The following is a 27,745-nucleotide window of genomic DNA, read 5'->3' as shown; positions in this document are numbered from 1 at the left end:
CCCAAAGAAATGTAGACTGTCGAGGCCTGGCAGGGCATCCCCTTGGCCACAGAGCCTTAAAAAAAAAAAAAAAAAAAAAAAAAAAAAAGCTAGCTTTCACCTGGGGGTTGTTTAAATCCACATTTGGGGGAAGGTTTCATACTTCATGCCTCCTTAAGACCCCTTCAGGCCTGTAATGCCTTCCCCAGTCCCTCACTCCCAGCATCTACATCTGGACTATTTGGTTCACCCATAAGCTTGCTTTCAAATGAGTCCCCGGGGACGTTAACTTCAGTCAGTAAAACACCTTTGCAGGCAGTAAAACACATATCCCTATGAGGTCAGAAAACTCACTGGGCAAGACAGCTAGGTGGATGGTGCCTGGTGCCTGTAGGGCAGACGAACCGGGCTCAGGACTCAATCCCCTGACCAGGGGCACACCTGGCCTGTAAGTCACAGGCAAGCGGGGAGGAAAGAGGTGGCAAGAAGGCCTGCATGTCTCCCTTTTGTTCATCTCCATCACCTTTTTGTCTTTCCAATTCATTATTTTACCTGTTAATGAAAAATTAAATCTTTCACACCAATCCCAGATTGGGTCCAGAATCAAATAAGAAAATTGTGAAAGTGCTTTGTAAACATGAAAGCACTCTCCAAAATTAAAGTAGCATTATTATCTGGGAAAACAGCCTCCAGCGTTCTTCTTTAGTGTTTGGAAATACTGTGTTGAATACCTTCCAAACAATTAAATCCCATCAAGCTGTTCAAATTGTCCTGTTCTAATAATCCATCCAGACTCTCACAGCCCCCCTCCTGGGGGCTGCTTGTACGCAGAGTTATCTCCATTTTCTACTCTCTGCATGGAGGCTGGGTGGCGGAACATGCTGGATACTGGGCCAAAAGTCGGAACACCCACTGAGCCCAGTAACATGGGGTGAGTCACTAAACCTCTCTGAGGTTCGTTTTTTTACGTTTAAAATGTCCTACCTACTTCGCAGGGTTTGGTAGAATCACGAGATAACCCGTAGGAAAATCTTCCATAAACTGGACAGTACGGTGCAATGCCAGTTGGCCACTTCAAAGGCTGGTCCAGCTGCTGATAGAACCACAGCGTTACGGACATCAGCACTTGTTTCCTAGCAATTCCAAGATCCAGTGCAAATTAAATATAGGTGTTCTAGAGACCTCCCTGCCTTCTACTCCGTAAGGTTTTGTGTTGTTTTGTTTTTGTTTCTGTTTTGTAAGTTGCTTGTTTAGAAACACAAGAAAGCCAGGTTGCTGGGTCATACTGCTCATCAAGGTCTTCGAGTAATCTTCAATGAGAAACACCATGTCACGGTCACTGAGTCATTTGCAATAAGGAATAGGAACTAATGAATTCCATAGATTAGTAGCATGTGAGAGAAAGGAGAAAAGACCCTCAATGGTTAAAACCTGAATAAACAGTGTTACAAAACCACAGCGATATGAGGCATTACGGGATTCTGCTGTATTGTCATAGCTGGCCCACTAATTAGTGTGCTTAAAAATCTTGTACAGGGCAGTTGGTTTTGCCCCCAGTCATGAGGTGCTTGCAGGGGGTGGGGGTTTGGAGAACCAACACACTGTGGGATCTTGGAAGAGCTCTTCCTTTCCACAGTGACCCCCTTATTAACCAGACCCCAGCATGGCATCACTGAATTGCAGGAGGTAGGAGTCGCTCAGGTAGGTACTGGCCATCTTGCTGGCTGAGGGGAGTAAAAATCCTGTCCTATACGGGGGTCAAATCTTGTGAACCGGTTAGGAGGTCCTCATGCTCTCAAAACACCAAGATGAGAAACAGGCATTTCATAACAAGTGCTGGCCGTGGAGCCTCATTGCCCTGGCTGCAGCCCTGGCTCCTGCACCTACCATACAATCATCACGGAATTGCTCGGGCCCCCTGACTCCTCATCTGTGAAAATGAGCTTGGTAATGGATGAGGGTGAGCTTCAGACAGGACCTTGTGTGCAAGCAATGTATACTGAGTGCTTGCCTTATGCCAATCATTTTGACAGGGGTTATTTATTTAATTTAGTTCTATTTTATTTACTTCTCCAATTCCTCTGTGAGCTATATGCTAATCTCACCTTCATTTGGCAAATGACCCTGTATTTAGGACACCTTACATTGTCCCCACATCCCTAGTCCACCAATGTCCTATTCTTCTTTAATAAAGATATGTCCTTTCAGTTAAGAATGCCCAAATATTCTTGGAGATGTCTATTTTCTCAGCAGCCACATAGCCATGAAAGGATTTCCTCTGTATGTGGAATTTCGGAGGGATTTCTCTCTTAGGTGTGTGATAGTATGTATTTGCTCTAGCAATGAAGAAAGGTTCACTTAGTTAATAATTAGCTTATTACAAGGTAAGTGCTTTACAGATATTCATCTTTAATACAACTCTATGAGATAGACTGTTATTATCTTCACTTGACAGATGAGGAGACCGGGGCACAGAAAGGTTAAGTGATATGCCCAAAGTCATACAGCTGATTCCTGGCAGAACTGGGACTCAGGCTCAGGCAGCTCTTCCTCACTGCCATTGCTCTGCCTCCTGAGAAGGCACCCGACAGAGAGAGTATTTGTACTCCCTCCATCCTACCCATCTCTGAATGGCCTGGACCCTGGACTAGACTGCTACAAAAAGGCTTCAGAAAACATGTCACATGCACCCATCAAAACTACAAGCCAAATCCAAAATGTATCAGGTCTGCTTCATGGGGAGTTGAAGAAAAATTAAATAAGCTATCCTCCTTCTTGTGATTTAACATAGGAGCAAAAACTGAATTGAAAACATTTTATTCTCATACTCTTTGCTATGTAGAAGCAGCCTACCTAGGGGAGTTTCTTCAGGATTTTATTTTGAGTTATAATAAAGAATATTTTCATTACAGATTTGGCCTTGGGATATCATTTAATCTGAATGTCTGTTCAGATATCCAGAGTCAAGATCTTAGTTTCTGGTAGGAAACTGGACACTCATCTTCCCCCCTACTAAATTGACATCCTTCGTGCCAATCTTTCAGCACTCTCTGAGGGGACCTTCTAGTGGCCTAATAAAACCATCACTGTGATGATGGACTACACACTTATGGAAATCAAGGTGATTTTATTAAGAGACATTTTGCTGTATCTAGGGAGTTAGATGGCATAAGTAATTTAAGATAACAAAAGTCCTCATTTTGTCCCAGAATTGGCTCCCACTGCTGATTCAGCTTTGGAACAGGTACATGTTGAACGAGGGAAGGAGGCAGAGGGCATTTTCACATTACCTGTTGGTCGGGTCCCTCTGAAGTCAATGGGAGTCCTGTCTGCAGAGATGCTCCTGCACCATTATGGTGCTAATGGTATTATTTTCCTTGGCCATTAGTGTGTGCTGCCCAATTCACTGCAAAATGCTAATAACTGCAGCTCTCTGTGGTTTTTCCAAGTAATGGGCCTGTGGAAATTCATCTCCAGCTTCCAAATCAAGTTGTTCCAGGACCCCTGTGGCAAGTGTGTTTCCTCTAATGCTCTCCTGCATGTCAGGAGCTTCGCAGAAAAAGAAGTGATTCCTAGGAACAGAAGCAAAATGAGGGCTCAGCTTCTAAAGAGATCCTGCTTGGTTTAAAAAAAAAAAAAAATTATCCTGAAGTTTTGACCAAGCCAGAGCTGGGGGCTGTGTCAAAGCACAGGCCACCGAGTGGGTGCCAGGCCTAGGAGAGCTAGGCAAGAGAATGTGGTTCATAGTATCTGAGGTGCGAACCAGAAAGGGTCAGGCAGATCTGGGTGGAACAGCAGCCAGTTTTCAGAGACCAGACAAGCAGTAGGTCAGGGACCAGGGACTGGCTATTGGCCAGGGGATTCCATAGGGGGAAGCTGCTCAGTGAACTTGAGATTTAGCATCCTACTTTCCATCCTTTTGTTAAGTATCCTACTCAGGGGTAGAAAGCTGCCTTCTGCAAGCGTTCCTAATAAGGTCTTCCTTCCACAGGCCTTGCAATATGTCCCCTCCCCCTGGGGTCGGGCCTTGCTCAGGGAAGCAGTGATCAGTGTGTCTTCTAGAAAAGCATGTCTGACCGCTCGTAAAGCCCTGGCAAGGTTCTGCTCAGCCAGAGGACCACAGACCTGGTAAGAAACTCAAGAGAAGGTGGATACTTCTTCCTTTCAGGTAAGAGCTAACTTCAAGACAGAACAGGAAAGTCTTGAGAGGACAGGTGATGGCGGGTAAGTCAGGCCTGTCAGGAATATAGCCCCCTTTTCCCAAACTTTGCTCACCAAGAGTTCCCAAGACTCCAAATGTTCAGGCTCAGGCCCACTTCCCTCCTGAAGCAATTCTGACCAGGATGGACCAGAAGTCAAAGCCAAGTAGAGTAGGACCCTAGTACATGGATCGAGTTGCTCTCGCTGTCACAGCCTAGTAGTCTGAGCTGCCCTTGGATCCTATGGACTTAGTCAAATGGATTGTCACAGCTTTAACTTTCTGTGTAGTATTCTGAGTGATCCCCTCAGATTTGCCTTCCAGTTCAGTGACGTTCTCCTCAGCTATGTAGAAACTGTTGTGTTATAGATCCGTGGAGTTTTTAACTTTAATGATTATAGTTCTCATTTCCATGATTCCTATTTGGTTCTTTTGCAAACCTTTGTTGTTGTTTTTAATTTCTTCTTTCCCAATCGTTCCTACATCTTACATTCTTTAAATGTTTATTTTATAGTATCTTCCAGATTGTTCAATCATCTTTAGTTTTTGTTTCTCCCATGGTGGTTCAGTTTGTCTGTGTGTGTGTGAGTGTGAGTGTGTGTGTGTGTGTGTGTGTGTGTATGTGTGTGTAATCTTGTATAAACACATCTTCGGTAGAAAGTATCTTTGTCTGGGAGTCCATGTTCTGTGGACTATAAGGCATCTGCCCTAATCCTGTGCAGGTATCCACTGGACATCTCTAGTTTGGACCAGTTTTTCCTTAGCCAGAGATTCCTGATCGACATGTGTAAATTCAGATCCCACCCCTGAATATGAAGAGTCAGATTGGCTTTTCATTTGATTCACAATAGACATTTTTTCCTACCTGGAAAAAAGCTTCCTTAATGCCATGGATGGAGCCATTGGATGGAGTTTTCTGGACCCCTTCTCACAAACCAGAAGCCCTTCAGTAGTTCTGGTTTTAGGCTGAAACCTCTCTTCTAACTCCTCACCTTGAGTGGACTCAAGGTCATGTTTTTTATCCATGCATGGGAATTAAAAGTCTAGCTTTTAGCTTCCTGGTCCACTGTGGCTTCAGCTTAAGCTGACTGTTCTGATTTGAGTTCACTCTTCACTTCTGGCATGTAAGAGTTTCCATTTCTTTCTTTTGAATTCAGCTTGTATTGCAAAACAACATTAACAAACTTTTTTTTTCATTCTATTTCATCTAGGATCTCCTGTGTTTATAGCAGGAGGAGTGGCTGAGGCAACTCAGTCCATCATGTTGCCAGATGTCAAGTATATGTACTTGCTTCTGGAAGTTGACTTTTATCTTCTACGGACCTGGTCATTGACAGGTCTTGCTCTGAGCCAGCTGATAACCAGGAACTGCAAGGCTGCTCTCTGCTCACTTTGAGTATCACTGCACCTGGGACCTCTGACACTGACCTCATCCCACAGATTATACCCAGGTATCCTTAGGTGTCAACCAAATCATGACTACTTGTCTCTTCCTCTCAGGACCCTTTTGGTGGCCAGCTAATTACCCTCTGGCGAGCCAGCCACTGAGGATACATGAGAGGAAAGGTTGGTTGGAGTTTCTTAATTCCCTATTCAGACAGCCTGTGCAGGCAACCTGGCTGGACAAGAACCTTTCACCATATAAAATCCTGTAACTTTTGGTGGTCACAAATCCCTTTGGGAATCTGAAAAAAACTGTGTATTCTGTCCTGAGGAACAAAGTATGCAGTACGTGCACCAAAACTTCTGCATACATTTCAGGGTTCACTAACTCCCTGTATGCCACGTTAAGAACATCTGCTTTGGAGGCTGTTTGTTCTTTGGTGAATTGGAAACCCTAGTTTGCTGGCTTTATTCAAATCAACTCTAATGAAAAACCTTGTTAAAATGAGACTCAATGACATAATAATAATAATCTTTCAATTTTTCACTCTTGACGCCATCTTGAAACATAATAATGGTACCAGGAGTAATGTCAATAGCTAGTGACAATCTCCTATAAAATCTTTTAAATTTATTAATTAAATTTTAATTAATTAAAAATCAATTAAATAATTGACTGTTACAGGAGCATAATTTCTTCAAATACTGCACTCTGACTCACCCCTATGCCATCTACAGGGCAGAAAAAGCTTCATGAAATGAGACAGCTGATGTGGCATGGTAGAAATAAAGGTGGATTCTAGATTCAGTTTTCAGGTTTGGGATCTGGCTTTGCTATGAACCATCTAGTGCCTTTGGGAAATTCCCAGTCTTCCCAGGTTTCTTTTCCCTTATCTGTAAAGTAAGGAAGTTGGACTAGCTTCCAGGTTGACAAACTGAAACCCACTGGCCAAATTTTGCCTGTTCCCTATTTTTGTAAATAAAATTTAGTTGGAACACAGCCACACTCATTTGTTCCCATATTATCTATGATGGATTTCATGCTACAACAGCAGAGTTGAGTAGCTGTGACAGAGACCATATGGCCTGTAAAGCCTGAAATATTTACTATCTGGCTCTTACCAGGAAAGTGTGCCAGCCTTTGGCCTAAATGATCTCTCCATCCCTTTCCACCTCTCGATGATCCGTGATTCTCAGAGGTAAAGGGAATGTAATCCAGCCCAACTTAAGGCACATGTGGAATAGAAGCAAATGATGGATGAGCCAAGACAAATCACTTATATTATTTTGTTGAAGCAGTTCCCTCAATAACTTGCTGAGGGAAGTCTAATAAATAGTCAAGTGGAACAACTTAAGACAGTCAAACTTAATGTGTGCTCCAAATTGTTTCATCATCCAGACATTCAGTGATTCAGAATGACCTTTTTCTAGTGTATCCCAATCAGTAGATTTTTTAAAAAATTACTTAGTCTGATCATATACATTAATAAACACATTTAAGTTTAGGAACTGACAGGATAGTATATACAATCCCTTTTACCGAACTTCAATCCTACATTGAAATGAGCTAGAGCATAAAACGACGACAGAAATGTCGCCCTTCGGGTATGAATGATAAGAGTGGTGTTCACCTGAACATAAAGTTTTAGGCTGAATATTTAGGAGACTGATATATTTTTGTGATCCATGTTATCCAAACCATGCTTTCCAAACCTCATAGAGCGAAGAAGTCACTGTACCATTAGGGCACAGCTGCAGGGTTTCCCACCAAGTCAAACTTCCAATAGTCTCATTAGATTGAAACGTATCTATTTTTTTTCATTGTTCTCTTATTTTTTTAATTAAATTTACTCTAGTGACAGTGGTTAGTAAAATTACATAGGTTTCACGTGTAAAGTTCTATAATATCTATTTTTTAAATTTCACTTTCTATTCCTCTTCACTTAGTTCCTCCAAGAAGAGATTAACTGAACTAAGTAACAAGATTTTTTTTTTTTTTTTTGGAAATTAACATATATGAAAGCACTAAGCCTCTACATTAAGTCCTGAAAAATGAGACAGGGACTAGTCCCACAGATGTTCAAAATTCCAGACCCAGAGGAGCGGGAAAATCTCCTATCGTTGATATAGTTTTACCTTATAGTTTCAATCTTTTTCTACCATCAGAGTGCTATTTCCCTTTCTGTCCCAACAGCAACTTTGCATTTGGCCATTGTCATGTTTTGGTGCAGTGGAAATAACATATTATAGTGTGGGCTTTTTCTTAACTGACCCTGAGAAGCTCTTTCCAAACAGCTTTGCAAAATCTCTCATTGGCTATTTTGTTCTAATGGTGGCAATTGGAACAAATTTCCCCAAATGATAGAACACACGTGATGACAGAGAACATAGTGTCTGAAACCCTCTCGCCTTCCTCAAAATCACAGGGAGTCTGGACGCCAACCTAGCTTGCAAGTTTCCTGGGGGTCATGACTAGAGCTGGGAACGTAAACCCAAACCCCCAAAGGTGCCCACACTGGAGGGTGAGCAAAACAGAAGTCAAGTTCCTTCTGAGGAGCTTGAAGAACACTGGAGACCTTCCTGTACCTTGGAGATTAGGAAAACTGGGCACAAATGCCCAATTTTGGCAATCTGGGGAGTCCTGGGTCAGCCCCACAATTGCTGTTCTGGCTTAGGAACTTATCTTCTGCTCCCTCCTAGCTACCACAAGAAATTTGACCTTATCATATACATTTTCTTTGTTTCTGGTGTTCTTTGTTGGGAAGATTCCAAGCATCATTTCATGCATCTTGCACAGCATTCCTCTGCTTTCCTCTTGGCCCTCTGCTCTGATTCCTTTCCCCGGGAATCATGTCTCTCTCTCTCTCTCTCTCTCTCTCTCTCTCTCTCTCTCTCTCTCATTCTCCCACATGGACCTCTCTTCCCCTGACAATCTTTTAACAGTTTAAGATGGTCATGGTTCCATTTTTTTGGTCCGCCACATCCCACTTCACCCCTCCTTCTTGCCGAAAAATTCTTTACTTCACTTGGCATTTGGGAGCAACACAAATCAGGGAATTGTCTAGTAAAAGAGCTTTTGCTGCTCACAGCTTTTTTGGGAGTGGGGCACGTAGCTATGATGTGAATCAAGGATGCAGAGTGGGATGGACATGTGATTTCATGATAGCTTAGACTGCTCGGAACTTACTAACTTTTAGAGTCAACATAGACAAGGAGAAAAGAAGAAAGTTCTGTGGTTGACGTTACAATCCATTACTTTGCTGCCTTTGAATTTCTTTAGTTTTTCTAGTAAAGAAATTTTTTCATTGCCTTGTTTGGCTCTGGAATGTTGGTCGTGCTCACAGCCCTGAAATGAAGTTTTCAATTCCAGTGTCTATCTCCGTTCCAATCTTGAGTCTATATTTTGCTTTACTGTTTATGTTTTCTTATTCAACTTCCTGGTCTAAACTCTGTCGAGTTCACCTTCAGCCTAATATAGTTGTAATACTTTCTAAATTAAGTGCTGGCAGTTCCCAAAATACAAACACCAAATTTATGAATGTAGCTTACACAAAAAGGCTGTCCCTTCTTGCTTCTGGGTGGCATCATCAAAGCGTGGGAGGAAATTCTCTCTTCTTTGGCAGCAGTGTTCACATCCAGCTTCTCAGTGGGGACTAATTTCCCATAGAAACCATTGCATGCGGTGGTCTAGCTCCCAGACCAGCCCACAAAAGCCCACTTAATCCATAACATAGCTGAATGAGTAAAAAAAAAGACACACAGCTAATAAAAAACATTTTTGCTAATGTGTAGGATTTAATTTTCATTAGGGGTTAAATTACAATGTTTCTATGGGAAAATGTTTGCTCCAGATTCTAAAAACTAATTTACAAACAAACTTGTGGAAGAAAAATCCAATCTAAATTTAGAACTTCCTAGATTAGCTCTAGTTTTAAGCACATATTTTTCTTTTTGTTTGCATAAGTCAGCTGGGGACAGGTTTACTGAGGCTGTCTCTGCAGGCTAACCCAAGCCACGAGGTGGGCACCTGTCTGGTGTAAGTGCCCCAGGTGTACAGGAGCCGAGGGAAAGGAACCTCTGTAGCCAAAAAAAAAAAAAAAAAGAGTTTTGGCTTTAACTTGAACCGATTTTTCTGGATTACTCTTACAATGCTATCATCACTCTGCCTGTGTAGAGCAAACATCAGATAGACGTTAAAAGCAGTTTCTCCCTTTATACCTTCTCAATCATATACTTTGTGGTGAATATGAGTCTTCCTTAAGAAAATACACACAAAAGCTAAATAGTACACAACCCAAACTTCCAGATTGGTACATCAGGGAGTGGTTCTCTACAATAAGATGGAATTAAGGCCCATGGGATTTACCCAGAATCTTTTGCTCCTGCAGCCTTCCTGCAGCAGCCAGGTTGGCCATATAAAAACCTGGGGTGGGGCCTCTCTTCCGGTGTTCACCTGAGGGACACCTGAGTCTAATTAACCATAAATGAAAAGGCATCCTTGTGAATGTTGCTCTCAGGACATGAGCCTGGCTACTGGGCCAGGTGCTCTGGGAGTCCTTGCGCCTTGTGCCAAATCACTACAATAGTCAAGGTGTTTCTTACACTGACACTGTAGCTCTTTTGTTCATGAGGCTTATAAGTGGCATTTTATTTAAGCAATAATAACTGGTAGAGAGGGCATTTCCTGATACTTAATGACCAACTGGAGGTATTGTGGGCCTGAGGCAATGCATATAATATGCTATTAAACTCTGAAATTTAAAAATGTAAAGAAAAAAATAATTACCTTCTTATGCATGTTACCATGGATACAGGGTGTTGTTTATAGTTTTAGTCTTTTCCTAGAGGTTAAAGTCCAGTGGAGCACCCAATAGGAAAGAAGAACTTCAGTCTCAATTTCCACTCACTTTATAATGTTTGACATTACCTAGTTAGTGTACGTCTCTTTAAGAAGGTGCACGTCACCCCTGAAATAGGATATGTAACATGTGATATGGATTGCCATAATAAGTATTCATATTTTATTGAACAGTTTGGCAATCAGTATTTAAAATCAGCTAACCTTGTAGATAATCATGTTCTGATTCCCCAGAGTGGCAGTAACTTTCATTCTTTTCCCCCCAAAGAATGAGCCATTTTTCAGTTTCCAAATTGCATGCACATATTTTATGCATTAGTCCCAGAAACACTTTTTCAGTTGGATCTATTATTACAGTGCATAACTCAGAGATTAACATTTAAGCATGAAGGAGAAAATACTCAAGAGATGCACCTAATACTCCATAATTTACATAGTAGCTATTTCCTGTATACTTTTTAAAATCTTGGAACACTTTTTCTTTTCTAACTCTTAGGGAAAGATAGGGCATAATTAAATCAATTTCATAACACTGCAGGAGTGCTGGCCCAAATCAATACAACTAACTCCTCATCTATTCCAGGGATAAAAGAACACTGAGGAAAATTTAAAGACTTAATTTCATCTGCAGCTCCAAACTTTCTCCCACAAATATTTTTTCCATAGTTATCAGCAAGATTTATCTACCTTTATTTTTCTTTATTCTACTATAATCAAAGAGTAATGTAACAAGCCTTTATCCAATACTTAATACAGAAATACCATTCACTTATCCATCCATTTATTTATCTATTAGGTATTTTTAAAGTGTACTGAGCCCTGTCATGAGCCGGACCACAGAAACACGGGAATGAAAAGGCCATGCTCCCCACCCTGGAAGAATTCTAACTGCTAAGGAGTCAGGCATGTAACAGGCATTACAGTTCTTCGCTGGAGGTGCTAAGCTAGAGGTATAACAAGATGCATTGGGAGCACAAAGAAAGGTGACAGCAACTCTCCTGGGAATTCAGAATGGTTTCTTAGAGAAGGTGATGTTTCCTTAAGATGTAAACAGTAAAGCTCTAGACACAATTATAAAGTTATTCTTATTTTGTTTCATTAACTATTCTTCTATAGGAAAACAAAGATGGACAAATTCCTAAAGAGAATACAAGTCAGCTGGTAGTCAAATAAAATAAAAAAAAGAAAAATGATAGTGGTTATAAAGCCCATTTTAATACACCTCCCCTCCAGATTTCCTCCCAAATATTGCTATCTATAAACAGCGCTACATTTACATAGAGAACCATATCTTGACACAGGGACATTAGGAGTCCCTGGGAAAAGGAGGTAGACACCCCTTACTGTGTTGATTTCCACACTGACATGCAATGCTGGAAGCCCTACACTTCCTGTCTTTATACAAGTACATGAGGAGAATCCTGATACCTTTCTTTGAATGATTTTTGTCTGTAGACCTCCAAATCATGAGCATGCCAGTGTGATTTATCTGGGTCTTTAGAATTACATTGTATAAGCTAAAAACCTAAGTTCTGAGTAGAAGAGAAATAAAGGGATCAGAAGAGAATTCACTAAGGAGCCTTACCTAGACCCCTTGAGTTTGAGCAAGACCTTTCAGGATGTAATGACTATATATTCACAGAGAAACGCTAGCATGGACGAAAACAGCCAGACAGTATCCAGATAGTCCTTGGGGATTACAGAAAGCAGATTAGCTTCCCTGGAACAGAAGGGCTGGCTGGCTGGGGAGTAAGGAGAACTTAGATTAAAAAGATACGGACAGGGAAGGGAGCAGATGGTAAATGGCCCCATCATTAGCTGGAGGAGTGTAGAAGGATTGGTAAATTCCCACTGTCCTCCGGACTCTGCCCAGACGTTGTCTCTGGATTGCTTTCCCTGACTCCCACCCCCACCTCAAGTGCCCCTGGCCTCATAGCACTTAAAAATGTTGTAAGAGAAGCCCAAGGCATAGATGGTCCACCAATAGCTAATCAGAGCCGAAAATGACAAAGTTATCAATACTGGAAAAGTTTACTATTAGGTTAAATCGCAGGCTTTTCAATGGAAAAATCCAGGGGAAAGTGCAAATGTTTTTTAAAGGAAAAGGAAAAGTACTACTACAAGTATTTTGACATCAAAACACATATTGATGAGGCAAGCAGGAGGGCTGGGCTCAATATTCTCTTGGACCAAATGCCCCAGGCGCTGGCTAACTCAATTGTGGAGGCCGTCTGAGGAAGGTGGCCTAACCTAATTGAGAAAACATATGGTCCCAGATAAAGCGAGCTCTGACTCACACTCTGACAGAACCTGGGCTAACTCACTTGCCCTGACTGCTTCGTTCTCCTCGCCTCTCCATGCCACGTCCCCCACTGCTCCCAGCCCCTGCAGCCCTCATTACAGAAGGAAAATGGTGTTCGTGTGCTCTACCTTCAGAGTTGGGAGAAATGAGGGGGTTCGTTCTTGCAGTCCTTTTAACCAGAGAGTATTAGAGCTAACCGGATAGCCAAACGATGAAGGGGAGAGTGGGGGGAAGAAAAAGGGGAGGCATGGCCCACCTGTGACCATGTGTGATAACAACATCACGCGATGAGTTAGTCCATATGCCCCTTCCAGTGAAAGATCTGAGAAGTTTGATATCAAGTGGAAAAGCTAGTTCAGTTGCCTCAGAAGGATCATCTGAAAGGGAATAAAGTTCTCAATCTTTTACTCAAATCCAAATTGTGGGCTGCATGTCCACCTTCCTTTGTATCATTTGTCAGAATTGGCCTGTGAACATGGCCACTCAGGCTCATTACACGATGAGTGTCAGCAAAAAATCAAGTGTGTACATTTCTTTGCACTTGTCCCTTAAGGATGCTCAGTATATGCTGTCCAGAAGATTTCGCAGCAGAATGTGAAGACTTACCCTATTTAGTGTAGAGTGCTAAGTTGTGCAAACTTGTGGAAGAGGCTTTCTGAACTACTTCCTCAGATCAATAACATTTGGTCATGCAAGAACGCAGAAGAAGACTTGTTCTTTTCCCAAGTCTCCCAAGATGGAACTTTCTTGCTGAAGAGACAAGACTTGAACTTGAAATGGCAAGAAAGAAAAACTTGCTTTGCTGATTTGTCCAGGCACGTGAGCCAACAGATGGCAGCTGGGGACATGCCGATTCCATTTTCCTGAGCTGCCCTGCGTTCCCCAAATCCTCCTCAGAGCTTATAGAGCTGTTATTGAATGAATATGAAAAGAATCAATTCAAGAAAAGATTCATAGTGTTTGACAAAAATGAATCATGTTTTTAAGTTCCTACAGTTGCCCATGGAATGCAAACCTCAGCATATATCTGAATTATTAAACATTTGCTTTAGCAGTGTGGTTTCAAGAATTGATTGGGCTGGAAAAAAAATAAAAAAGAAAGAAAGAAAGATAAAAACAGAAAAAGCCATGCAAAGAAGGCACAAAACCTTAGGATTCTAGAAATGAATATATGAATCTACAAATTGTCCTAACGTTTTTGACTGTGTATCAAAACTCTGAGAAATGTTCACATCTACTGAGCTCTGTGAAAATGCATTATTTTTTATGAAGTGGCTAAAATCCAAACTGAGAATTGAAATCAGGATTTGAACACTAGCATCTGAAGTGACATGTGCCCAAACTGCTGAATCTACTTAGGAATTCTCAAAAAAAGTTCACTTTGCTACATATATATATATATATTTGATCAATATCAATTGGCAATTAGCAAGAGGCTCATAATTATAGTTTGGTGTTAATAAAATTGACTACTTTTTATAATCAAAGTATTTGCATTTGTAGGCCTCACCAGCCTATGAATACAAATTGTCTCACCTGGTAATAATCTAAGTTTTACTGGCTGCTGTAGGTGCAGTTTATTAAGGAGTGCTCTTGGGATCAATATTTATGAAGGGAGAGGAGGAAAGCAGGATGAGACCCAGGGACAAGTTGAGATGTGATGCAGTGCCAGTGAAAGCATCAGAAAACCCATGGAGCTCCAGGCCTGGGGTAGCCTTTCAGAATTGTCCCAAATTAGGGCAAGAGGGTTATTTAGCACAGGTTGCCTGTGGAAGGAGGTATGAGCTTCAGACCACTAAGCAGGTTTTTTTTGTTTTTTGTTTTTTGTTTTTTTACATAAGGCAAACCCCAAGGCTAAGGGCCATCTTCTGACAGCACTCTCAGGGGCTTGGGAATAAGACCTTCATTCCTGAATAGGAATCTGGACTATGTGGCAAAGCATCCACTACACTCCACCCCTTGCAACACTTGGATCTTCTTATATGTTCTAGGAAAAGCTGTTCTAAATTATCAGTGAGCATCTGTTCCTAGTGGAAACTTAGAATAGGAAAGTTACTCGGACAAATTATAGATAATAACTCTGCAGCTGGTTTCAGGGTAACAACTGATGTTCATCTTCTCCCTCTTCTGTTAGCTACTGAAGATTTCCCTCATTCTCAACAAAGCACCTCTTCTGATTTCTCAGTGGCTTTCCTGGTGGCGAGACCAGTCCCTCATCCCTGATGGGTCTGAGGGCCTGGCCTCTCAGGTTGTAGTCTATTTTCTTTCAAAGCTGGGGAAGGGCATAACAAGAGGGTCCCACATAGATCACCTAGGTTCTGCATTATTCCTCCAGTCCCTGGATACAACAGTAGCCCTCTCTCTTCCTGGTGACCAGGTTTAATTATTGCTTCAAGACAGTGACTCTCCTTCTTGCCTGTTGGCTTCTTGGTGCAAGGAATTAGAAGTGCTCATGGATCAGCCACACTTATAGTTCAATGGGGTGGTTGCTATGTCCCATTAGAATAATTCCCCCTTTAAGAATCAGGACCTCAAAACCCATAGAGCTTAGTGTCAGGAGGATGGGAAGTCCAAATTCTTCAAGTAGGTCACTGGGAGTGATGCTTGGCAGGACCATTCCTGCCGCTACTCCTTGGTTCCTGGATTTGTGTTTTTTATCCATTGTGAACACAGTGCCATGCAAAGGTCTTTGATTTCAAGTGTACCTTGCCTCTTGGAGAACAGTGCCCCATCCCCACAGAGTATCACCTTTGAGCTGGTGTATCAGCTAAGCTCTCAACAGGTTTGTCTTTACTATGCTTTGGCTGGCTGGCAGCTTCTAGATGGTATAGCATGAGATAGAACCAGTGGAGTCGTCCATGGTCATGTTCCCATTCCAACAACTCCTCTGTGAAAAGTGTGTTCCTTGGCCTGGTGTGATGTTATGTGAGATTCCATGACAGGCAATTTAACGCTGTATAAGCCTTGGATCGTGGTGAAAGCTGAGGCCCTAAGGGCAGGAAACATGAACCCATGTCCAGAATATATGTCTTCATGTTAAAATGACTGCTGTTTCTTCCAGGGTAGAAGATGTCCAAAAAGTTTGCCAGACTGTCTGGTTGGTCCCCTTGAGATATGGTGCTATACTGGGGACTCTGTCACTTTCTGCTGCTGGAGTGTTAGCTATCTGGCAGTAGCAGTAGGTAGAAAGGCTTTGGTTAGTTGGTGCCCATGCTAGTGGGCCCTGTATTACCTCCATCCCTGCTGCCCTGGTTCTTCTATCCATGTGCTTGTTGTGCCAACACTGCAATGGCTGATGACAGATGCTGGCTGCTAACAAGTGGTGAGTCATTTTGTTTACATGCATATTTAGTGCCTGTCTCTTGTGGACACTAACATGTATACAAAGATGTTCACACTTTGTGCCCTCACACAGGTCCATGCATGTGTCTATTCCAGAACTTCATGTTGCCAATCTGCCTACTTTTCTCCTTCTAGACCCCTACCCATGGGTCTAAGCTCAGGCCATTTCTCTTTCAACACAATGTAGATGACCAGGGATACCACTTGTGGCTTTCTCTTGCCATTGGCTTTCAAGACCCCCTGGAATGAGGCTATGGTGTGGACACTGTCCATTTTCAGCTGGCACCCACACGCAGTCGGCCCAGCCATGAAGCAGCATGAGTTCCTTCCTCTTCAATCGGCTAATCCTAAAGGACCCTGCATACGGCCATAGGTGTGGGCTGATGGTGCGGTGCTGGTGCAGGAAGAGTGGGTGACGTGGAGCTCCTGTGCAGCTTGAGTGTGTTGTCTGGACCTGCTTGTGCTTCCTTCCAGAGGTACCAGTCCAGCCTTACAATCGATGGTTCCTGAGCCTATCCCATAAGACATGGTGATTCTGACAGAACCCTGTCATGAAGGGCTGCTTTGGCCATGTGGTCAGTTGATGCCCATGATTAGGTGCTTGCACCAGGTCTCACAACGGGCTAGAGCTATTGTGAAAAAGTTCTAGAATTCTCTCCTGCAGATGGCAGAGCTTTGCTCCAGAATCCTGGGTTTCTACATTGTGATTTTCCCACTCAGGCTTGTCACAAACTCCACATGGCATCTTTTCACACCACTGATAGCTCTAATACCAGAAGACTTGTTGGCTCATACGGCCTGAGTGGGAGGGCTGCTTGCACTGCAGACACACTGATGCACTGCCCTTTCTTTTTCTGGTCCTCTCTCAAAGCTGGTAACCTTTGAATGGTGAAGCAGTATTCCCAGGTGCAGAATATGCTGCTTCCAGAACTCAAACGCACTCATCAGGCTTTGAGCTTCTGTCTTTGTGGTGGGAGGTATAAGATGAAATAATGTGTCTCTTACTTTGGATGGGATGTCCCGGCATGCCTCACTACTGTACCCATAAAAACTATACTAATGTGGCAGGTCCCTAGAAGGAAGCCGATAGGAATCCAGTGGCTTATTAGTGATTAAACAAATTTAACAAATAGTCTCCAAATGAAGACAAAGGTTTTCTGCTGCTATTTTTATTATAAAAACCATGATATTGTTATGATTTTAAAAAGCTTGTCACATGGTAAGAGTATTATATGTGACTTTGGGACACTGAGCCATACGATTTTTCTTTTTTTTAAAGCCTACTCACACCAATCTTTGCTTATTTATAGCCTACAAATCCATAAATGGAGCAAGATAAAATGAACAAATAAAAATCTGAGGAGGAAGTTAAAAACACAGATTGGAAAAATTAAACAGAGCCAGGTTGAAGTTAGCAGACACAAGCGCAGGACTAAAGTCGCTGACCAGTTGCCAGATGAGGGCTGCAAACGGCACTCCGGGTCCTGCTGTCGGGGAAGCAAAGGCAGCCAGGATTCACCAGTCTCACTAAGACCCACCACATCCAAAGCAAGGAGGGATGTAACTTCCTCAACCATTTCAAAAACATAATAACTGGATGGAGACTCACACAATGAAAAGAGTGATGGGATGAAGACAGCTTAGACACATAATTCCATCTGGTAAAAAATGTCAGAATGAGTTGGTCTTAGCCTGGGTCTCCTTGATGGCGGATCCTGAGACAAAGGATTGAGTGCAAATACTTTATTGGGGAATGTGATCCAGTGAGTAGGAGTACAGGACAAGAAGAATGAAGCAGAGAAGGATGGAAAACCAATACCAAGATGAGTTATGAGGTTGGCCACAGTCTCTGGCAAATGAGTGCTGGCTTTGTCTGGGCTGCCTGGGGAGTTGTATGAAAGACATCTCAGGACTGTCCATGTGGGGGAAGAAAGGAAAGCATTTACCCATTAGCACTTATGCTTCATTGGTCAAAGGTCTGACCCCAAAACATACTCCCCTACAATTCAGGGTTGGTCAATGCACAGGTCCCATGTGGCTCAGAGAGGCTCCGGGCAAACTCTGGAAGCTCCAGCAGAGGGGAAGGCAAGGACATGAGGCAAGGCCCTTTGAGGTTGCACCTATAAAAAGGCACCAGCTCAGAGGCAGCATCAATGGCTGGAATAAGGGACAGGGGATGCCAAAGGTGGGCGGTGGTACCCAACAGGTCCCTGAGGCACACTCTAGGTCTACAACTAGATGATACTTTTCAAGTACCATCTTAGAGAGAATCTTTTGATCTTTAGCAAATTGCTGATCCCTACGTAGTGACCCCTTGTAGGAGTTAAGTGATGTCAAGATATTTGGGTCCAGCACTGCTCTGGGCATCGAGATTCTATCTATGAAAAGAGCCAACATTTAAAAAATATGTCCTGTTCTTCCTGTTCCAAAGTATGACAGTTTCATGGATGCATAGGGGATTGTATCTGAAAACAGATATACTGCAAACATCTCGTCTAGCAATCTCTGTCCAAGTTAATGCCCTTGCAGAAAATAAAGAGTTGAAGGAGTAAAACTGTTGATACCATACATACGGGTGTGTATCATTTTCAGAATACCTTTGAATTTCCAGAAGCAGCTTTCTTTCATGCTATGGTCTAATATACAGCACCTGAAAAAATTTTCTTCTCTGAAAATCCAGTATTGATTTTTTTCCCAGGGTCAAATTAAGCTGCAATAAACAAGGCAAGAAAGATCCTATTTACTTTTTCATTGTAAGTAGGTCTCTATTGTTTAAAATCATATGGTCTTCTGGATCGTAACCCTGTTGCTGAGGATTTTGCACTTGGCTACTGAATCAGTCCTGGAAAACGGATTGTAGGCTAAAATTTTGAATCTTGATACACAACTGCTCCACTGCTCTGTTTGAGAAAAAATGTTTAATGAAATCGCAACTTAAATTTACTGAGGGACAGCTCAGCAAATACTGTTAAAGAACTGGAATCCTTCTAGCTGGAAAGGCAATGATAGACACAGAATGTTTCACTTGAGGTCAGAAGGAAGCAAGCAGAGAAAAACTCATCCCTCAGGCCATGGTCCCCTGTGATCCCTCTTCACTAACAGGAGACTTAGTTAAATTAATCTATTAGAATGTGGATGCTCAATTTTTAATTAATCAATTAATAGCATGTAAGTAAAATTTATACCCATCATGATAACTGTAGCTACATACAAGAGCTTTTAAAATCTTAGCACCACCACTATTAAGTTAGATACTATTATCTCTAGTCACAAATAAAGTACCTGAGACCCAGAGAGGCTAAGGACTGCCTCCAAACTCACACAGCTAAACGTGGTAGAGCTGCATTCCAGCTCCCGCAGCACCAACTCCTCTTGAATCTAAGCCCTCTCTACACCCTCCATTCTCTCCTTACCGCCAAAAACACAAGAAACAAATTTGTCGCGTGGTGTAACAAAGAAACCAAGTGGAAAAGCCAATCTTCATGCTGGCAAATTAATCTTGTTTAGCTCTCCCCACAGCAGCTCCTTCCACCTCCCAGGGGTTGGGAGAAATGGGGCGGCAAAGTTACCATTTAGCTTCATCCCTATCCTGCAGCTGCAAAATGTTACTATTAATAGATGTCCTTTGAAACCAATAATTTGGGTTAGGACACTGTACATGAGCATGTTGAAAGCTCTGAAATCCTGCAGTTCAGGAACCCGTGTGTCAGGGCCCAACCTGTCTTCCTCAAACTTATTTCATGATGGTATCTCTTTTTGAGCAGCCCCAACCTAACAATGATTCTGCAAAAGACAGTTGTGAAATCACTGAGTGGCAGAACACCACAAAATAATAAATTCTCTACCAAGGCTATATAGCTCCATGTGGTACTCAAAGAATGGCGTAATCACAGTCTGGCCTCACATCCCAAACAAAATGTATGAAAGGACTTCTCATGAACTTAAAAAATGTCTGATTATTGATCAGTTCACCCAATATTTAGGGAGCACGATGGGGTAAACACTGTGCTGGCTATGGTGGCTCTATCCACCAACAAAATGGCCAGTTTCTGCCTCAAGAAGCTTAGAGTTGAACAGAGATGATGAACTCTGCCCACCTGTACATGTCATGAGTATCACAAAAGAGAAGTGCCAGGTGCTACAAAGTCACTTAATGGGACAAGCCTATCTTGTCAAGGCACCAGGGATATGACATTTCCCCTGAAGCCCGAAGAATGAGGAGATAACAGTGGGTTGGGGGAATTCATTCCTATCAATAGCACTTATCACCCAGAGCCCTGGTTAGCTGTTTACCCAGACATAGCACCACTCACAAAGTGGTCACATCTTGAGGACTGGGAGTCTCACTTCTTTACATCCCTGTTCCATTGCCTGATATCTGACACACAGGGGCACTCAATACATTTGTGAAAGACATGGAGGGAGGGAGGGTGGGAGGGAGGGAGGGAAAGAGGCAACACAGTAATTAACTAATGCCTAGCCATGTGTACAGGTTCATTATCCACAATGTCTTGTTTTGGTATATTTTTTAAAAAGGAGAACAGTTATACTCATTGCTTACAAGGAGCCCCCCACCCCCACGCCCCACTCCCCACACACACATTGATTTAGTCTCCAAACATTTGTGTTCTGTGGTGGAGACACAATAAGATGAAGTGTCTTCATTCAAGGAGTTAATGATGTAGTAGTGGAAACTCAACAAAAATGCAATTCTTTTGCCCAAATATGAAGCAGAAAAGGCAGGATGAGTTCTGATGTCAACTGTCGAGGCAGGATTTTGCCCTTGCCTACTGACAGCCAGCTTTAAAACTGCCAGCGCTGAGCACGAGGGAGGGCACAGCTGGAATTTCTCACTCTGGTTGCAATAAACTTTCCTGCCCATCTACTCGTTCTTCCCAGCAATATTGGGAGAGTCAAAAATCCAGGAGACGGGCCGCGGGGCTGCCTAACCTGCCGTGCAGAGCGGGGTTCCGAATCCAGCTGGCTCCAAGTCCCCACTCCCCAGCCATCGCAGCCCTCTCCTCTGCAAACCCGGGATACATCAGTGCGTCGCTGGCGCTCGGGGACCTGCGTGCCCACTCCGTCGACCCGCCCCACCCCGCACTACGTCACCTGGATCACGTGAGTGACCGGGCCCCTTACCCCCCTCCTCTCCTCCCCTCCTGCCAGACTCAGCTGCTCGCCTCTGAACTGGGGAGCTGGGGGCGGGCGGCGCGTCTGCTCTGCCCCAACCCGTCCCCTCCCCCCGGAGCCAGAGGACAGCGTCTAGCAAGGGGCTCCAATGAAATTGGAACCAGCGTTCTAAATTAAGGGGAGCAGATGTCCCTGTGTTGCTTGGGAGGCCTGGGTGGCCTGCTGTTCAGACAGAAATCGTTGAGGCACTGACCTTCCGGGGCTGCTGTCAATCTCCGCGTGCAGATGGCCAGCCGAGCCCTGCCCGCGCCTCTGCATGGGAAATGCGGCAGCGGGGGGAATCCGGGCAGCGAGAGAGAAAAGTCTGCGTGGGGGGTGGGGAGGAGGCCCGGGGGAGAGAGAGGGCAGGAGAGAAAGGCCTGCCCCGCGCACAATGGAGTCCCCGTGGCGGCCCCTCGGAGGACAATGCGTCCCCCGGGATCCGCGGTCGTCTGCGCCAGGTCGGCGGCCCGGCTCCAGCTGCCTCTTCAGAACAAGGCCGTGCAAATGTGCCCACTTGATTCTAAATCCTCTTAGGCACTCTCCACGTGAACGAGGAAAGGGGTGGCCTGACAATCCTTTACAAATCGGAGGCCTGGGAACCCTGATGCTCTGCAAAATGTCTGCACCACGCATGCAAATGGAGCCTATCACTCGGAGAAATAGGCAGTCTTTCTGTCCTGAGTCCGTGAAAAAAAACCAAACAACTGCATTCAGTAAACACTCCTATCCGGCCCTTCACTGCCACTCGGGGATCTGAAAAATTTTCAGGGTGTTTCCCCTGGAAGAAACTTCCTATTAAATGTTCAGAAAAGCCAGCTGAGCTGGGCAAAATTATTAGTCACCCAGGTATTTACACTGTTTTTCCTATTTCCTTTCTCTCTTGGCCTCTGTGGTCAGCAGTATAAAATTCCTAGGAACTCCCACCTAAACACCAGCTTCCTGTTTATGCTCTCAGTGGCTTTAATGTTTAGCTGTTAAAAGCAGTTGACCAAGGCTCTATGAAACAATCAACAGAGGTTTGCAGGTGAAAAGGAAAAAAAAAGAAAAAGAAAAAACTCAAATGGGTAGGTCAAAGGTCCAGGTTCATTTTTAATCACTTATGTCAAAATCACAGGAGGGAAAAGGTAAAATTAAAGTGTAACTTAATGCCTAAGATCTTGGTTCAGTTTCATTTGGCCCCTGGGTCTACATGAACCTATAAAATACGATACACTAGTCTAAAGTATGTACATTTCCATTTCATTTCTAAGGCCTTTTTTTTTTCCATGTGGCATGACATTCCTTTGTTAGAGAAGGTTAAAGTTCACACATAAGCACAGCCTGTGTGTCCTGTGAGTGCCTTACACGCTGCCATGGCTGTTCTTCTTAAGTTCCTGCCGCAAAATATTGCATTGATGTAGCTCCCTGAATTGCAGCCTCCCTGACCTGGAAGAGAATCCTATAGGGCACCTCCTCCAGCCCTTTTCTGATACAGAATTCCGGGTACAGTTCCCAGAGAGTGAATAGCTATTCTCTGATAGAAACCATCTAGAACTCCCTACCTTAGATGATAGCATCTTTCCTTGACAATCTTATATTTTTATAAAAATTTTCTATATATAAAACTGGAATCTGTCTCCACATATGGAGCCATGCAGAATAAATCTAATTTCTCTTTCACATGATATTACCCTCCAAATATTTGGAGACATCTCCCATATCCCCCTAGAGTCTTCTCCCAGCTAAACACCCGCAGATCTGTCAGCAGTTTCTCCCATGGGTTCTGAGTCTTCCACATCATCCTGAGTTATCCCGAGATGCTCCAGTTAAGTCCAAGTTCGTCTGAAACTGAAGATGGTGCTTCAGTTCCTGCGGACACTCAGTTTAGGAGGCAGCACTGGAGGAATATGGCTTAAAACCAACAAGGGGATTCAGTCAGATCATGTCCAAGTGATTCAGACAAAAATAAATTTTAGTTTTCCATCTTATTATTTTTCTACTCTCTCAGTAATGCCAGACTCGGTTATGAAGCCCAGGACAGAAGGAAAAAGTGAAAAGCTGTATTGTGGGCTAGCACTGTGCTTTTCATGTTCTCACAGTTTGTTCTCCCAAAACCCCTCTGAGTGGGTATTATCGTTATTCCTCTTTTAGAGGTTTAGAAGTCAAATAATCCACCCAAGGCCACAGAGCTAGTAAATTGTAGCGAGGTTTCTAACCTGTGACTTGCTCTTTACATAACACAAAGCTGCTGCTATACCGTCACAGAGTTAAAGCTAAGTCTTGAATTTGTTTTTTAGTGTAATCTATAATATCCAGCTTTAATTCCAGGCCAGTTTGTGTACATTGTATTTATACAACTACAAAAACTTTTCAAATACAAGTTAAGAACTTTAAAGGGGCGAAAAAGTTCTTTCTGGAAGCAAATGAAACAGAAATTCCAAGTGGAAGCCAAAAGTCATCCCAAACATGCTTTTATTCCAATGGCATTACTTAACAGCAAAGTGTTATATTACCCTTGAATTTCCTGCCTGGGCTAAGGTTAGGCCAGGCTCTTGATCCTATTTAAATTGTTGCATGTATTTCAGCTCAATCATAAGCAATGCCATTACCCCTGACTCACGCCTGCTCTCCAATATGTCAGTTAGTCAAGAAAGAGGGAAGAATATATTTCCCATGCCCACACTGTAATTTTTTTCCAGTGTTGCTCAGCCTGCCAGAACAAAAGTAAAACCACAGACAGAAGATTTAGATCAGCCTCTTGATCACCCTGCTGCTATTTCACAGTTTTAGAAAGGGTTGGACATCAAACACTTAAAACTGTCATCTACACATTCTGTCTCAGAATAAAGCAGCATTGGCATGTGCCCCTGCTAAATTATTTTCTACCCCAAAATGTTGGAAACACTTTCTCTCCAGGAATATACTCTACAGAAGGCACATTGAATTAATGGAGTTAGTTCTGAGAAAGGCTCTTAGTCTACAGTGAACTGTCATATGCAGACATCCGGCCAGGTGGACTCTACACCTTAGCAGGATGCTGCTGAGACGTTTAGATTTTTCTAATTTGTTTGTTATTATAAATAGTACCTGAGAGACCCTTTCTTACTGTCCATCTAAAGTACCCCCTAAATCACCATCACATGAATCTATTTTCTTCATGGTATTTATTAATGCTTTATTGCTTACGTGTTGTTTATGGTCTACCTTCTTTAGATCATGACTTGTATATTAGACAAGTAACCTGGTCTATCTTGTCTGTTACCTAGCACATAGTAGGTCCTCAGGAAATATTTTTTGAATGAATACATCTTCTGTGCATATATATTGTTTCTCTTGTACAAGTCTCTCCTTAAAATAAATTATTTGACTAGTCAAATTTTTAGACAGAAGTTAGAACATAGCTATCAGGGGTTGAGGGGAGAGGGACTGGGACAGGGGTGTCCAAACTGCGGCCCACAGGGCAACTGCGGCCCACAATCCATTTTTAATTGGCCTGCAGCAAATTCCAAAAATATATTTAGTTTACTTAAATAAACCAGGTGAGGCAATACGTACTTCACCTCAAGTGAGTGGCCTGGCTGTTTGTGTATTTTACCGCATATGGCCCTTGGTGAAAAACGTTGAAAAAAGTTTGGACACCCCTGGACTGGGGAGTTAGTGTTTAATGGGTACAGAGCTTCAACTGGGGAAGATAACAAAGTTCTGGAGCTGGATGGTGGTGATGGTTGCACAAGAATGTGAATGTACTTAATGTCACTGAACAGTATACTTGAAAATGGTTAAAATGATGGATTTCATAGTATATCAATTTTCCCACAATAAAAATAAATAAATTTTTGGAATTCTTGGGTTAAGAGTAAGTGTGTATATGTTAAGTTGGGGTGTATATTACCAGACTTCCCGGCAGAACTCATGCTAATTTATATCCCAACTACCAGCATGCATGAGAATACTCATTTCCCAACACACGGCCAACACTATTTTCTCAATCTCTTTGATCTTTATGTTTGATAGGTACACACATACACACACTTTAATTATTGTTTTATTTGTGTAATTGTACTTATTATTAAGAGTCAAGTATATTTTTATATGCTTGGTATCTCTTCTTTTGTGAACAGCCTATATGTATCCTTTTGTATTTTTGTTGGCCTTTTGTTTCCTTTTATTGATTTTTCTGGGCTCTGTGTATAGGAAAGATAATAACACTTGGTCTATTATATAGTTTGCAAATAATTCTTTCCCAGTTCATTATTTCTCTTTAAATGTTATTTATGACTTTTTGCTATATGAAATTTAAAATTACATACTATATCAATATAATCTTGGGGGTGAAAAAAACCCTTCCTCATCCCAAGATTATAAAAAAAATTATCTATGCTTTTATCCAGTACATTTGTGACTTTGTTTTTTGTATTTAAATATTTGACGCAGCTATACGTTGATGGTAAGAAGTAAGGTAAAGATCCAACTGAATTTTCTTTTAACTAACTAGTATTTTTCATCATTTATTAAATAATTCATGTTTTCTCTCAATAATTTGAAATGACATCTTTTTTTGTAATAAATAACTATATCCTTAGTTCTATTTCATTGATCTATTCCAGCACCTAGACCATGTTGTTTTATACAATAAGTTACCAATATGGTTAGAAGGTGCCTTTTGCCATAAATCCTAGACTAGCAACTAACCCTAGATTATTGACTAATCTCTATGTTTGGGAATTAATTGATTATTGCAAAATTTTAAAATTATTTAAATTGTAAATTGGAAAGGTATAGCCAGATAGAGAATTCCCTCCACTGGGAGTCAGCAAGGAAGAAGCAATGTGTTGGCTGTAGACCCTTAGATGGATCAGGGATGGGAAGGAGGAGGCTTGCTTGGCTGGGATGCTTGGCAGCGTGTCAGCGTCCGTTCTTATATCCAACTCATGTTCCCGAGTTAGATTAACTTAGTTACTGGTATGGTTGGCAGAAAGCTGGTGGGCTTTAACCTCTTGGTATTGAGTTCTCTGCTCTTTCCTAGGCTTATGGTCTTGGGTAAGTCACATAAGCAATCTGTTTATTCCAAGGCTAGTAACAGCTACCTAACATGATTGTTATGAAGATTAAACAGTACACTTAATTGCACTCTGGAAATGATAGCATGTAAACATATTATTATTATTATTATTAATTATTATTATTATGGCTGTAAGGGATGGAGGGTTTCCCTCCCGTGTCTTCATGCTTCTGCCTGTTCATCTGTGTCCTGGTATTGCTCCTTGCTCATAAGACCCCTTGTCCTCCAAGGAAGAGCTGCTGATAGAATGAGGAGACTCAGAGGCCACCCTTATTTGATGGTGTCTATAAGGCCATCTCCCTTCTTATCAGTGTCATCCAGGACACTGATGGCTTGGTCAGTTAGGTCAGGTGCTCTCTAGAGGGCAAACCTTCCTTCTTGCACCCTTTCTCATTCTACAGACATTCTTAATTTGTGAATGCAGTGATTTTATTTATTATTATTTTTTTTATGGGGGGAGAAGGAGGTTTTTGTGCTAGACTAGAAGGTCTGTTTGGCTCTGAGTCTAAACCATAAGCTCCAATCCAGCTTCACCAGGAGTACTCCCTGGGGGGCAATTGGGAGATTACTATAAAATGGCATTTTGATTGCTATTCTACAATTATTCCTTGTGCGCTATTATATACATTGCGCTGTGTGTTATTACACACAATCAAATCCCATGGGAGGAGGATGCGTTGACAGAGAATTGAGCCATTCCTAGTTCTCCAGTTGATACTACCATCCTGGCCATTACATCCTCACTTTTCTGACCTCTAACCTCTGACAATTACCAGTCCTTAGCATGAGTGAACTCCTCCCACAAAAAAGGGATACTCTGCATGGTAAACATAGTCAAAGTTCAATAAATAGTAGTCATTATTATTGCTATTACTATTAGCTCTTCCCCTACAGAAGGCATGTAAATGGGGTCCTCTGTGAAACAGGGGACCTCAGTGCCCAGGTCTCCATATCCATAACCTTGGCCTTTGGCTGACTCCTTGCCCTCCATAGTGCCTTACCTGCAGGGCCCCTGTGCTCCCAGGCCTGGGACTGCAGACCTGGCTCTCCCTTGACCGTTTGCTCTCTGGATCCAGTCTACCCTTTGACCTGGCCCTTGCCTTTCCTTCTCACGTTTGCCTGTGCTGCTCCACATTCTCTGTCCATCTCTCAGGGTAGTGTTTCACCAGGAAGCTTGCCAGGGTGGATAAAAGAAATGCTAACAACTGTTCAAGGCATCCTGGGCCAGAACAGGGGAGGATGTGAGAGCCAAGGAGTTCTGACAACCTGCTGGCCTGGTCTTACTACAGGGAGGCTGGGTCAAGACCATCATGCAGTGTCCATTCAGTTAATGAGTATTTGTTGAATGCCTGTGCTACATAGGGAATCAGAGATGGGCAAGATGGACACGATTCTTAGCCTCAAGGAACTTACAGTCCGACGAGGAAGACAGACAAACACCATAAAACAAGTGAATGAAACAATCCC

At 42.6% G+C, this 27,745-nt stretch overlaps 1 non-coding gene across 4 annotated transcripts in view; it reads left to right on the top strand.

Annotated features, from left to right (window-relative positions):
* The first annotated feature begins 3,959 nt into the window (after positions 1–3,959).
* The window catches only part of LOC109447285 (uncharacterized), a 36,934-nt gene continuing 13,148 nt past the window's right edge, over positions 3,960–27,745 (top strand). For 2 of the 4 annotated variants that reach the window (XR_012493752.1, XR_012493753.1), the window contains exons 1-2: positions 3,960–4,147; positions 20,962–21,183. This is a non-coding gene — a transcript (uncharacterized LOC109447285). The remainder of the gene's footprint in view (positions 4,148–20,961; positions 21,184–27,745) is intronic. The other 2 variants (XR_012493751.1, XR_012493754.1) reach the window with 2 other exon arrangements.

This window comes from Rhinolophus sinicus, linkage group LG02, assembly GCF_036562045.2.
Source record: "Rhinolophus sinicus isolate RSC01 linkage group LG02, ASM3656204v1, whole genome shotgun sequence".
NCBI classification, from domain to species: domain Eukaryota; kingdom Metazoa; phylum Chordata; class Mammalia; order Chiroptera; family Rhinolophidae; genus Rhinolophus; species Rhinolophus sinicus.
This window is presented reverse-complemented; position numbering and strand designations above follow the sequence as displayed.